Below are 13,205 nucleotides of genomic sequence, written 5' to 3' on the forward strand. Positions count from 1 at the left end.
GTTAAGGTTCCTTCCCCACTCTGAACTCTAGGGTACAGATGTAGGGACCTGCATGAAAAACCCCCTAAGCTGATTCTTACCAGCTTAGGTTAAAACTTCCCCAAGGTACAAACTTTTACCTTTTGTCCTTGGACCTCATGCTGCCACCACCAAAGTGATACACAAAGAACAGGGAAAGAGCCCACTTGGAAACATCTTCCCCCCCAAAATCCCCCCAAGCTCTACACCCCCTTTCCTGGAGAAGGCTTGATAAAAATCATCACCAATTTGCATAGGTGAACACAGACTCAAACCCTTGGATCTTAAGAACAATGACAAAGCAATCAGGTTCTTAAAAGAAGAATTTTAATTAAAGAAAAAGTAAAAGAATCACCTCTGTAAAATCAGGATGGTAAATACCTTACAGGGTAATCAGATTCAAAACATAGAGAATCCCTCTAGGCAAAACCTTAAGTTACAAAAAGACACAAAAACAGGAATATATATTCCATTCAGCACAACTTATTTTATCAGCCATTTAAATAAAACAGAATCTAAACACGTATCTAACTAGATTGCTTACTAACTCTTTACAGGAGTTCTGACCTGCATTCCTGCTCTGTTCCCGGCAAAAGCATCACACAGACAGACCCATTGTTTTCCCCCCTCCAGCTTTGAAAGTAACTTGCCTCCTCATTGGTTTCAGAGTAGCAGCCGTGTTAGTCTGTATTCGCAAAAAGAAAAGGAGTACTTGTGGCACCTTAGAGACTAACAAATTTATTAGAGCATAAGCTTTCGTGAGCTACAGCTCACTTCATCGGATGCATTTGGTAGAAAAAAAAAAAACAAAAAAACCTTTTTTGCCTCCTCATTGGTCATTTTGGTCAGGTGCCAGCGAGGTTATCCTAGCTTCTTAACCCTTTACAGGTGAAAGGGTTTTGCCTCTGGCCAGGAGGGATTTTATAGTTCTGTATATAGAAAAGTGGTTACTCTTCCCCTTCTATTTATGACAGCTTGTCTTGTGATTTTGAGGGTTCTGATGTGATTTTTGGAATGTTTGACTTTTACTTATTTTCTGAAATGGACTAGATTACAAAATGACGGTGACCCTTTCCCTTAAAATCTTGTCCAGATACTGTGTTTGTTCTTGAGTGGAAGTGAAACAATTCACTATTGGCTCCATTCTGGAGCTGCTGAACATCCCTTTAGGAAAGGGTTAAAATTGCAAAATGCTGGTGTAAACATGGCTTTCACCATGCTTCACTGATTGTCACTACCATCTTTTCAGTACTGTTTAAGGAGGCAGATTGCAACTCCCAGTTCACATGACCATGTCTCAAGTCATTACCCACTTTTGACTGGTCTCTAATGTAAATGTTTAGTTATACTGGTATAACTTAAATTGGTTTAAAACACGATGTAAATTAAACCAGTGCAAAACCCTGTATGGACACTCTTATATGGGTTTAAAACTCACAGTGTTGGTTAAGCTTGCAGGTGCAAGCCAAACAGATATAAGCCAAGTTCAAATCAATATAACAGCATCCCTACATAAACTTGCTCTGTTTAATCTAAATCGTTTTAAAATCACACCTTTAGGCTTGTCTATCAGAGCAAGTTGCACTGTTATAGCTTTCCTTTTTTGGAAGAAAACCAGCGCAACTTTGTGTGTAGGCCAGACTGTAGATCCTCTGGTAGTTGTCCATTAGTGATATGCTCAATGAACAGGATCCACAACCCAGTTCCAGGCAGGGTTTGTAAACACAAGCTGATTTTATTGGTGAGTCAGAGAAAGAGAAAAAATCACATAGTAAAAGGGGGGGTCCAAAAGGGAATGCTTTATTACACAGGTCATAATGCTGTCCTTGACACCAAAGTTAAAGGCTTCCTGTCTCCAAGCTTCCCAGTCTGTCACATGTCCCAAGGAAGTCTGTCTCCCTGTCCTAAGGAAGGGCTATAATTTAGAGTCTTTCTCTTAGCTATGTGTTAAATCTAAATTAGTTTTTGACATTAAATTATAGCTCTGTCGCCAGAGCAGGATGGTAAAACCTGTTTGAACCCTGTTCCAATGGCTTCTGCCTTGTTATTCCCACTAGATGAAACACCTTCCATTTTGTGTGTCAGCTAAATGCTTCTCCTGTTCCCAAACATGCACAAACGTTTCAGCAACATTCTGTTTAAAGGGCAATTTTTTTTCTCAGTGCCCAGCTTGGATAACTAGGCTGGGCCCTCTGGGCGTTTATGGGAAAGAGGGGGTATCCTCCTATCTGCTTCATAGAACAAGAGTAGAAAACATTGGTTCCTCTGGGAGTGGGTTCTCCACACCTACACAAGCAATATCTGCTCACAAACTGCAGCCACATACATACAGACACTGCCACAGTCTTCAGGAGGATTGAATCAAGATTTTAAGCAATTAAAGTACAACCTACTACCACTTGACCTACAGAAAAAACTCCATTATCACCCACTAAATACAGGCTATTATCCTCACACTGGAGTGAGCCATCAGGAGTCATAGTCATGTGGACCAAGCTAGTGTATTACATGTAATCATAAAAGTATTTTGTTCAACTGAATGACTTACAATCCATACCTTTGACCTATTTACCTGGACAAATCAGGAAAGCTGCTTGGCCAAGATTAGTGCTCCAATGTATTTGGGTGCAAATTTGCAGATAACAGATAGGCTCAGAAATGTAATACAAAACTCTAAATCACAGATCTGGCTATATATGGTCTGGCCTATGGACATGTGAGACTGTACTGCCCTGAAAAGGAATTTGGGTGGACAGAAATGGGGGCATGATTTGAGGCTAAATGTTGGAGAAATGGACTCTAAATTTCCGCAAGCGAATAGCAATGCGTGTGTGTGTGTTCTCATGCAAAAAGAACATGTGTGTGCAAGCCATGGAACACGTACGAGCAGGTAGGGAAATGTCCAAGTGCTACTAACAGAAATAGCTGCATGCAAGGATGAGTTCGGGCAAATAATGGAAAATGTGCATACAAAAAGGCATGTGTGCACAAGGGACATGTATGTGCACATGTAATCCACGGTAAGGCTATGTTACATGTACCCATCGGCAGAGGATGCGAGTCTGCTGCAGCCCCTGCCCGGCTCAGGCTTATGGCTCTGGAGGGCCCCGGTTCAATCCCTAGTGTGAACCAAGATGGCAGGCATCACGAGAGGCCTTGTGCAGACTGATGCAAACGTGCAAGTAGAAGCCACAACGCAGAATCTCCCACCTATGTAACACTTGAGCCTGCTGCCCCCAAACGTGGCTGGCAGCTGCCCATTAGGAGGGTGCTGCGTGCCCACATTCAGGCGCTGCAACCGGATGTCCCGATTTTATAGGGACAGTCCCAATATTTGGGGCTTTGTCTTATACAAGTGCCTCTATTGTATAATCCTGTCCCGGTTTTTCACCCTTGCTATTTGGTCACCCTACACGCACGGTTGCTTGCCACCTTCAGCCGGGCCTAGCTTGACCATAGCTAGAGCGACGTCTTTGCGCTGCGTGTGCAAGTAACAGGGCGTGGGCGTGCACAGGGCGGGGGGCGGGGGGGGGTACGCCAGCCCCGCCTAGGCGTGCACGAGTGCCCGTTCACCCCCCAGGCGCGGCTGACAGTGCCACGCGCGCACCGGGCCCCTAAAGCCGCCGGCACTAAGGGGTCACGGGGGGGGGGGGTAATGGACCATTCCCGCGCGCTCCCGTGCCGCGTGCGCGCGCAGCGCGCTCCCTGCCGCTCCTCGCTCCCCCTTCGCGCTGTGGCGCAGCCGCCTCCACCGCCCGCTTTCAGGCCGTCAGGTGACGCCACCTCCTTGTGACGTCAGCTCAGCTGTGGCGCCTGAGGCGGGTGGCGAGAGGGCGAGTGGGAGAGCGAGGAGCTGCGCAGGTACCGCGAGTCGGCGAGGGCGCGGGCTTGGGGAGCCCTGGGCTGAGGGGCAGAGGAGTGGGGGAGCCTCGGCGGGGGGGGGTCTGGGGAAGGTCTGAGCGGAGGGAGGTGGGTCTAGGGGAGCCCCGGCTGGGGTGGGGGAGCTCTGGGGAGTGGGGTGGGCTCTGGGGAAGCCCTGGACTGAGGGGGAATAGCCGTGCTGGACGGAGGGGTGGGTCTGAGTGCGTGGGATGGGGAGGGTCTCTTTTGGGAACTCATCTTGGCGGGGTGAGCTGGGCAGCATTCCTGTGGGGAGGGGCTGCCTGCCTTCTCTCGGGACTTGTGAGAGTCGGGAGTGGTGCGAAGGAAACCGAGCACATCTGGATGAAATACCAGGGGAAACCCTTATAGCTCCAAGAACAGGATCTTACAGCCTCAGGACACTGGTGTTGGGATCCTGGAGATAGGAGACCAGCGTAGACCCATCTTAGTTGGGGTGGCTTAATCAAATAAATGCAGCCATGAGGGAAGGCGGGGCTGGCGCTGGCTACTAGTCCCCGAGATCCTATGATGTTTCTGCCCCTTCTGCCAGCCCTAGTTATTTACATGAAGCTGCTTTAAAATGTTTAAGCTTTCCTTGTGGGGAGACAGACAGCTATGGAATTAATGGGCTGTTTGCTTGGTGCTGTGGTATGTTCTGTCAAGGGTAGTAGCATTTATCTCAAATGCATTTGTTTGTATATATGATGGACACAATGCAAATGAATTACGAGGGCAAGGCATCTTAGGCACACCAGTGATAGGCACATTAGCATTGTCTGAGTTAACAGAGACATTCTCACCATACCCCATATTAGAGGCTAGCACAAGGGTGGGCAGACTACGGCTCGGGGGCCGTATCTAGCTCTTCAGATGTTTTAACCCAGCCCTCAAGCTTCCGTCAGGGAGCAGAGTGCAGGGCTTGCCCTGCTCCGGTGCTCCAGCCAGGGAACGGGGTCGGGGGTTGGCCCCACTCTGTGCATGCTGTTGCTCCACCCAGCTCCCAGAAGTAGCAGCATATCCCCCCTCTGGCTCCTATGTGTAGGCGCAGCAAGGGGCTCCACATGTTGCCTATGGCCCAAGGTGGGACCCCCACAGCTCCTGTTGGCCAGGAACCGCAGCCAATGGGAGCTGCAAGGGCAGCGCCCATGGACGGGGCAACACACAGAGCAGCCTGGCTGCGCCTCTGCATAAGAGCCAGAGAGGGACGTGCCACTGCTTCCAGGAACTGCTTGAGATAAGCACTGCCGGAGCCTACACCCCTGTCCCCCTCCTTAGCCCCTCCTCCCCGCCCTAGCCCGATCACTCTCCTGCCCTCCAAACCCCTCAGCTCCAGCCTGGAGCACCCTCATTGCCAGCCCCACCCCAGAGCCCGCACCCCTAGCCAGAGCCCTCACCCCTGCCCCCCCAGCCCAGAGCCCCTACTGCATCCTGAACTCTTCATTTCTGGTCCCACCCCAGAGCCTGCACCCTCACTCCCTCCCACACCCCAACCCCCAGTTTTGTGAGCATTCATGGCCCACCATACAATTTCCGTACCCAGATATGGCCCTTGGGCCAAAGAGTTTGCAGGGGTGCAGGCTCTGGCAGCGCTTATCTACATCAGCTCCCGGAAGCAGCGGCATGTCCCTCTCCAGCTCCTATGCGGAGGTGCGGCCAGGCAGCTCTCTACGTTGCACCATCTGCAGGCATTGCCCCTGCAGCGCCCATTGGCTGCCATTCCTGGCCAATAGGAGCTGCGGGGGCCGCACTTGGGCTGTGGCAGCATGTGGAGCTCCCTTGCTGCCCCTACACGTAGGAGCTGGAGGGGGGGACATGCCACTGCTTCTGGGAGCTGGGTGGAGCCATCGCATATGCAGAGTGGGGCCAACCCTCGACCCTGCTCACTGGCTGGAGCAGGGCAACCCCTGGACCCTGCTCCCTGGCGGGACCTTGAGGGCCAGATTCAAATGTCTGAAGGACCAGATGCAGCCCCTGGGCCGTAGTTTGACCATCCCTGTTTTATGCAGTGAAACCTATAGAAAGCACCACCTTTATTGGCCAATCTCTTGTATTAACAATCTGCAACAAAATGTTTCTAAATCTATATTGAATTATGCCTCTGCTTCACCTTTATTACAAGATCATCTGTATTAAACAACTGATTTGGTCTCTCTCAAGTAGTTTGTGAGTTTTAACTGGTATTGAAAATCATACATATCCTAAAAATGTTAATGTAGTGTTTCCATTACAATGATACCCACAGATGTTTCACTCTGAATTATACAGTACCTTGCTTACATAGACAAGGTTGTAAACCTATATTCTAGTGCAATTGATTCATTATTTACTATTGTGTTGAAACTATTCTGTTGAAAATTTAGGGAGAGAGAGATTTGATAGGATAGAGAAGCATAGGAACTCTTGTAAATAGTTAAATGTCTTGTTTGCTGCTGGAGAGACAAGCTGGGTGAGGTAATATCTTTTGTTTTCTGTTTGTAGACTTTTTCTAATTCAGATAAAAAAAAATAATTATTTAATGTTATATGCTTCTTGTAGAACATAACTTGCCGGTGTATGGGTTTAATAGATTTTCCTATATTATTTGTATGTGATCTATCTTTTTGCTGTGTTAAACCCCAGTTTAAGCTGGCAATGTACTTGCCAAGTATGCCATAAACATATATTAGGAATCATTACATTGAACAAAAGTGGTATTGGAAATAGGCACTTAGTGAGACATGAGATATTGTTTCAATGTTTAAATGACACTATATGGTTCAGTGAGTGGAAAATAAATTTTTGTCTTCAGGGAAATGGAGTAAGATAACAGAAAGCGTAAGTCAATCAAACTGGATTCAAATAAATTGTTCTGTTAGGGTCAGGGTTTTGGCTATGAATTAGTGTCATATGCTCATTAGCTCTGACACTGGTCAGTCAAGAGGAAGGCTGTAAAGACTCATCATGTGACAAGAGGAGATCACTTCCTCTAAGGGTTTAGATTTAATTAAGCTCCATTTAATGATCTGTGTAAACAAAAATAAAATTTTAGTATGATTATAACTGTTAAAAATTTGACTAAAAGTCAGGTTTCAGAGTAGCAGCCGTGTTAGTCTGTATTCGCAAAAAAGAAAAGGAGTACTTGTGGCACCTTAGAGACTAACAAATTTATTTGAGCATAAGCTTTCGTGAGCTACAGCTCACTTCATCGGATGAAGTGAGCTGTAGCTCACGAAAGCTTATGCTCAAATAAATTTTAGTCTCTAAGGTGCCACAAGTACTCCTTTTCTTTTTTGACTAAAAGTCAGTATTCTAATTTCTGCTGTAGTTGTATATCCTAAAGATAGTACTGTGTGACATTAGCAATGTACTTAACCACTTATCCATCAGTTCACAGGATGCAATATTAGATGGCAAAGTGGGAGACCCAAACTCAGATCTAGACTTTGGCAATTTCCATACCACATGTATGAATCTGCTGAGTGTTTATTGGAATAAGCTGCAGGCCTTGTCAATTTCATTAATTGTGTTGGCATAAGAGTGTACAAATGTTGTCCGTGTGGATTTAACTGCACTTCTGTGCCATGTGACTTGTGAAGCCATTAAACAGAAGAATATTGTGTCCTCCCTCTGGGCTGCTGATAAGGCACCATGTTGCAACTGTATATAGTGTATGGAGAGATTAAGAAATGGTAACAGAGAAGTAAGGGGCAGAGAATCCCATTCCAATGATCAGCCTGACAAGAAAATTCTGCTTTGAGGAATGTGAGTCTTGAGAAGATGGAGAGGAAAGTGAACACAGACATTTTCTACACAAATGTCTTCAGTTGTGTGCAGTTCGTTTAAGGGCCATATGCTGATCCCATTTACTGTCGTGAGAATTGCATTGCACACCTGTGGCAGTATGTGCCCTTAAATCATCCCAGCAAAACTTCAGTGTTACTCACTGACATGGGCAATTACTGCTGCTCTCTGTCTGGGGATACTGTCAGGCTGTCATTTAAGTAATAAGCAACATATTTCCCTATATTTTTGTAAAGGATTTTTAAATTAACTTTCACAGTAGCAGCCGTGTTAGTCTGTATTCGCAAAAAGAAAAGGAGTACTTGTGGCACCTTAGAGACTAACACAGTCTCTAAGGTGCCACAAGTACTCCTTAAATTAACTTGTGCACCACCATGTTATTAACTGTTTGTTCATCAGCTTGAACACTGTGTCTGTTCTAGTCAGCTTTACTCTTATCAGTCTTAGATTCTGGTTTTCATGCACTGTTTGTGGTTGCATATGAATATTTAAATCCAAACTGTTTTCATTGTAATTTAAAACAAAAGTCCTAGGCAGTTGTAAACAAAACCTAAATTTTAGGCTCAAACTTATCAAGCGTCTGTAATGTTACAACATTAATGCTGTGCAAATGTCTTTGTAAAAGAAATCATTAAAAACACAAAAGCTAAGATTCTGCAGAAACAAACAAAATTATGTTAAGGCCACAATTCTTCAGTGAGATCCACACAAGTGCGGGGTCTGCCTTTCACTCCTTTGCAGGATCGTGGTGTAAGCATCTAAAACTGTAGAGCTTGACTTCAGTGGAGCTGTGATAGTTTTCAGTGACTGATGATCTGCCCCTGTGACTTTTCCTGTATTCGTGACTTCAGTGTCCCTGGTACCAAGCCCCATGTTTTATAAAACCTACAGCATGTCAGAGAAACTTGAAGACCTTTTTATATAATTGCAGGTTTGGTAAAATTACAGTGGCAACACACTGGATGTAATTTATCTTGACTCAATAAAGCTTTCCTTGTAGGAACCAGATACAGTTGCTTTCCAGCTTCTAGCTCTTGTTTGTATAAACAGAGACAAATGTGTGGGTATAAACTGGGGAACAGCAAACCATGAGAATTAATAGTGCAGCCTTAAACTAAGAGGAAGTAACAAGGGAGAAGCGGAATGTGTTTTAGGCCTTCTCTTCAGTGTGTTCCCTAATGATCCAGAGGAAGCTGAAATTCTCTTGTGAAGGGAGGATTACAGCAGTGGAGCCTGGAGCTTGTGGGGATGTATTGCTGTTGTGAGGTCTTCAGGAGATAAAGTGCAGCAAGCTCTGATTCTGATTCTGCTCCACAAATGGGGATTTTCCATGGGAAGAGCATGATCGAATGTGACATCAATAGAGCTGGACGAAATGCTTTCGACTAACCTTTTTGGTGAAAACTGAAACAAAGAAGTTATTTAACACTTCTGCAATTTCCACATTTTCTGTTATTGTTTTCCCCCCCACCCCATTGAGTAACGGGCCTACCCTGTCGGTAGTCTTCCTCTTTCAATATATTTGTAGAATGTTTTCTTGTTATCCTTTATATCTCTAGATAGTTTAATCTTGTTTTGTGCCTTGGCCTTTCTAATTTTGTCCCTACATACTAGTGTTGTTTGTTTATATTCATCCTTTTGTAATTTGACTTAGTTTCCACTTTTTGTAGGACTCTTTGAGTTTCAGTGAATTGAAGATCTCCTGGTAAGCCAGGGTGGTCTTCTGCCATACTTCCTATCTTTCCTACGCAGTGAGGTGGTTTGCTCTTGTGCCCTTAATAATGTCTCTTTGAAAAACTGCCAACTTTCTGGAACTTTTTCCCCTTACGCTTGCTTCCCACAGGATCTTACCTACCAATTCTCTGAGTTTGCTAAAGTCTGCATTCTTGAAATCCATTATCTTTATTGTGCTATTTTCCCTCCTACCATTTGTTAGAATCTTGAACTCTACCATTTCCTGATCACTTACACCCAAGCTACTTTCCATTTCAGATTCTCAACCAGTTCCTCCCTATTTGTCAATATCAGACCTAGAATAGCCTCTCCTCTAGTAGCTTTTTCCACTTTCTGAAATAAAAAATTGTTTCTAATACATTCCAAGAATTTGGATAATCTGTGCCCTGCCGTATTATTTTCCCAAAAGATGTCTGGGTATTTGAAAGAACAGGAGTACTTGTTGCACCGTAGAGACTAACAAATTTATTTGAGCATAAGCTTTTGTGAGCTACAGCTCACTTCATTGGATGCATGCAATGGAAAATACAGTGGGGAGATTTTATATACATAGAGAACATGAAACAATGGGCGTTATCATACACACTGTAACAAGAGTGATCAGGTAAGGTGAGCTATTACCAGCAGGAGGGGGGGGGGAAAAAACCTTTTGTAGTGATAATCAAGGTGGGCCATTTCCAGCAGTTGACAAGAACGTGTGAGGAACAGTAGGGGAGTGGGGCGAAATAAACATGGGGAAATAGTTTTACTTTGTGTAATGACACATCCACTCCCGGTCTTTATTCAAGCCTAATGTAATGGTGTCCAGTTTGCAAATTAATTCCAATTCAGCAGTCTCTCATTGGAGTCTGTTTTTGAAGTTTTTTTTGTTGAAGAATTGTGACTTTTAGGTCTGTAATCGAGTGACCAAAGAGATTGAAGTGTTCTCCGACTGGTTTTTTAATGTTATAATTCTTGACGTCCGATTTGTGTCCATTTATTCTTTTACATCCAGAGACTGTCCAGTTTGGCCAATGTACGTGGCAGAGGGGCATTGCTGGCATGTGATGGCATATATCACATTGGTAAATGTGCAGGTGAACGAGCCTCTGATAGTGTGGCTGATGTGATTAGGCCCTATGATGGTGTCCCCAAAATAGATATGTAGACACAGTTGGCAACGGGCTTTGTTGCAAGGATAGGTTCCTGGGTTAGTGTTTTTGTTGTGTGGTGTGTGGTTGCTGGTGAGTATTTGCTTCAGATTGGGGGGCTGTCTGTAAGCAAGGACTGGCCTGTCTCCCAAGATCTGTGAGTCTCCCATCACCACCAAGTCCCATACTTTGGATGATTTGGTTAGTTTAAATCTCAGCCCCTCTTCTTCCTGGTTAGGTGGTCTGTAATGGACCCCTACCATGACATCACCCTTGGTTTTTACCCCTTTTATCCTTACCCAGAGATTTTTTCAACAAGTCTGTCTCCTATTTCCATCTTAACCTTGGTTCAAATCTATACATTTTTAATATGTAAGGCAACACCTCCTCCCTTTTTTCCCTGTCTGTCCTTCCTGAGCAAGCTGTACCCTTCTATTCCAATATTCCGGTCATGCGTATTATCCCACTACGCCTCTGTGATGCCAACTATGTCATAGTTGTTTTTATTAAGTAGCATTTCAAGTTCTTGCTTGTTCCCTATACTTCTCACACTAGTATACAGACATCTAAGATACTGAGTTGATTTCCCCTTATATTCTCTCTTATCCCTGCTATAACGGCTCATGCTGCCCCCAGATTCTGACCCTTCTCCCAGGTCTCCATGTGTACTCTACCTCTCTTGAGAAATGATCTTGCCAAGAGGCTTTGTGTATTTGTTAGACAACATAGGAGACAGGTTCAATCCCTAAAGGTCGCTGCATGTCAATTACTTGGTGATGAGAGACAATTGATCATAATCAACTCACTCCTATCTCCTGGGTATGCTCTCTGGACAATTCCATGCATGTTAGCAAAGTTCTTTAATCACCAAAGCAGCCATGCATTGTCAATTCTATCTAAAATTGTTGAGGAGCCCAGCATGACTAAAATGTCTAGCTGACCCCAATCTATCAGGAGATCTTTCATGGCCCTTACAGGTGTAGTCCTGATACGGAAGGAAGAGTCAAAACTGTTGAGCATATCAGTAATTTCAGCCTTCTCAACTGACTTCCCTAAAATCATAGAAGTGTAGGACTGGACGGGACCTCAGTAGGTCATGAGGAGTTCTGAGGCTACAGAGTCATTGGCAAACACTTCAGAGTTAAGGGTTGGCTTCTTCAGGAGGAAGCAGGTCCTTTGCCTGTTCAGGAATGGCTAGCACCCTCCATTTGCTAAGTGAGGCACTGATAATGCCTGTCAGTAGTAGAACACACTTATTCCATATGCCTTCATTGACCAAAATGGACAAGGCTCAGTACCATGAGTGGTGCACTCCAGGACTTGCAGAAGATCATAGGCGTCCATATCAGAAACAAAGTCAAACGCAACCAGTGGATGATTCTGGAAGCTTACACCTTCATAATTGACAAGGCTGATGAGACCAGCCTGGAGCCATAATGTATCTGACCTCCAAGAGTGATGCTGCAGCCAAGTGGAGGAATTGCCTTTGGGATATGGGGCAGTGTGGGGTCAGTATGTGCTGTCTGAAAGAGTTTAGCTGGGTGGGTCTTTGTAACTTTGACTGAGCACAGGCAACATATCTTGGCCTCAGTCATCGCCTAGGAATTTATATAACATACAGAAGAGCTGTCTTGTCTCCACTCTGTGGCCCAGCTGTTCCAATTTCCAGTGATTACCATTACAATATGGTGTACTCTGTCTACTAGGCACAACCAGAGTACTATTGGAAGCCAAGGAGTTGGTTTAGCAGCCATTAATAGCTGGTGACCTGACTAGCACCCCTCTTGGAAGGGGAGCCTGTATATGCCTTGGTACCAGTGAAAAGATTATAGAAATCCTTAAGATTCCAAGGATGTGAGACTATCCTAGCTTTAGCACTGATGCAAGAGCTATACCACAACTATATTGAAACATGGGATGAGATGGCTGGACCAGTCAACAGCGTTGACCCTGACCTGAGTATCTCGGCTATCCAGAACAGCTGCAGAGATTGGGTCTAGTATACAAGCAGAACTGTGGGGAGCTTTCTGGGTAAAATCAAGTGAGTCCAGCACTTCCTGGATGTCATGGTCTATGCTATGTAACCTGACTAATCTCACGTGAATGTTACCATCAGAGGACAGTAATCACTAGCAGACCAGATACCAGGTCAGGACTCAATCATGAAATACCTCATAAAACCTGGTCGTCTGTACACCAGCAGGGCCATGGACATTGGTCCTGTGCCAAGGACGCAGGAGACAGATGCACAAACTTTATGGTTAGCCAAGTCATGCACCTCAAACATGATATTAGGTGAGGAGGGAAATTGCAGCTAACCCCCATCCATCCCAAAATTAATTCTGCACAAAGTTGTGGATCACGATGCCCAGCTGGGACCACCCATATACTGGAGTGGAATATATATTGCTAAGCATAACACCTCCTGAGACAATAAAACAAACTGTCTAGTAGTAAGATTTGTATCGCTAGAGATGCTGAGATGCGATGGAGTTGGTGGGGAGGAAGGTCAGGGTACAATTAGGTGACCCACATTGGGTAAGAACATAAGAACGGCCATACTGGGCCAGACGGAAGGTCCATCAAGCCCAGTATCCTGTCTTCCGACCGTGGCCAAAGCCAGGTGCTTCTGAGGGAATGAACAGAAACGGGTAATCAAAA

The 13,205-nt window shown here is 45.1% G+C and overlaps 1 protein-coding gene across 2 annotated transcripts in view; it reads left to right on the forward strand.

Moving 5' to 3' along the window:
- The first annotated feature begins 3,735 nt into the window (after nucleotides 1-3,735).
- The window catches only part of CYSTM1 (cysteine rich transmembrane module containing 1), a 53,714-nt gene continuing 44,244 nt past the window's right edge, over nucleotides 3,736-13,205 (forward strand). Inside the window, exons 1-2 of one of the 2 annotated variants that reach the window (XM_043520456.1) lie at nucleotides 3,741-3,879; nucleotides 5,732-5,735. The gene's annotated coding sequence lies outside the window, so the exon portion shown is untranslated. Of the gene's footprint in view, nucleotides 3,880-5,731; nucleotides 5,736-13,205 lie in introns of both variants that reach the window. The other variant, XM_043520455.1, reaches the window with a different exon arrangement.

Source organism: Dermochelys coriacea, chromosome 8 (genome assembly GCF_009764565.3).
Source record: "Dermochelys coriacea isolate rDerCor1 chromosome 8, rDerCor1.pri.v4, whole genome shotgun sequence".
In the NCBI taxonomy this organism is placed as follows: domain Eukaryota; kingdom Metazoa; phylum Chordata; order Testudines; family Dermochelyidae; genus Dermochelys; species Dermochelys coriacea.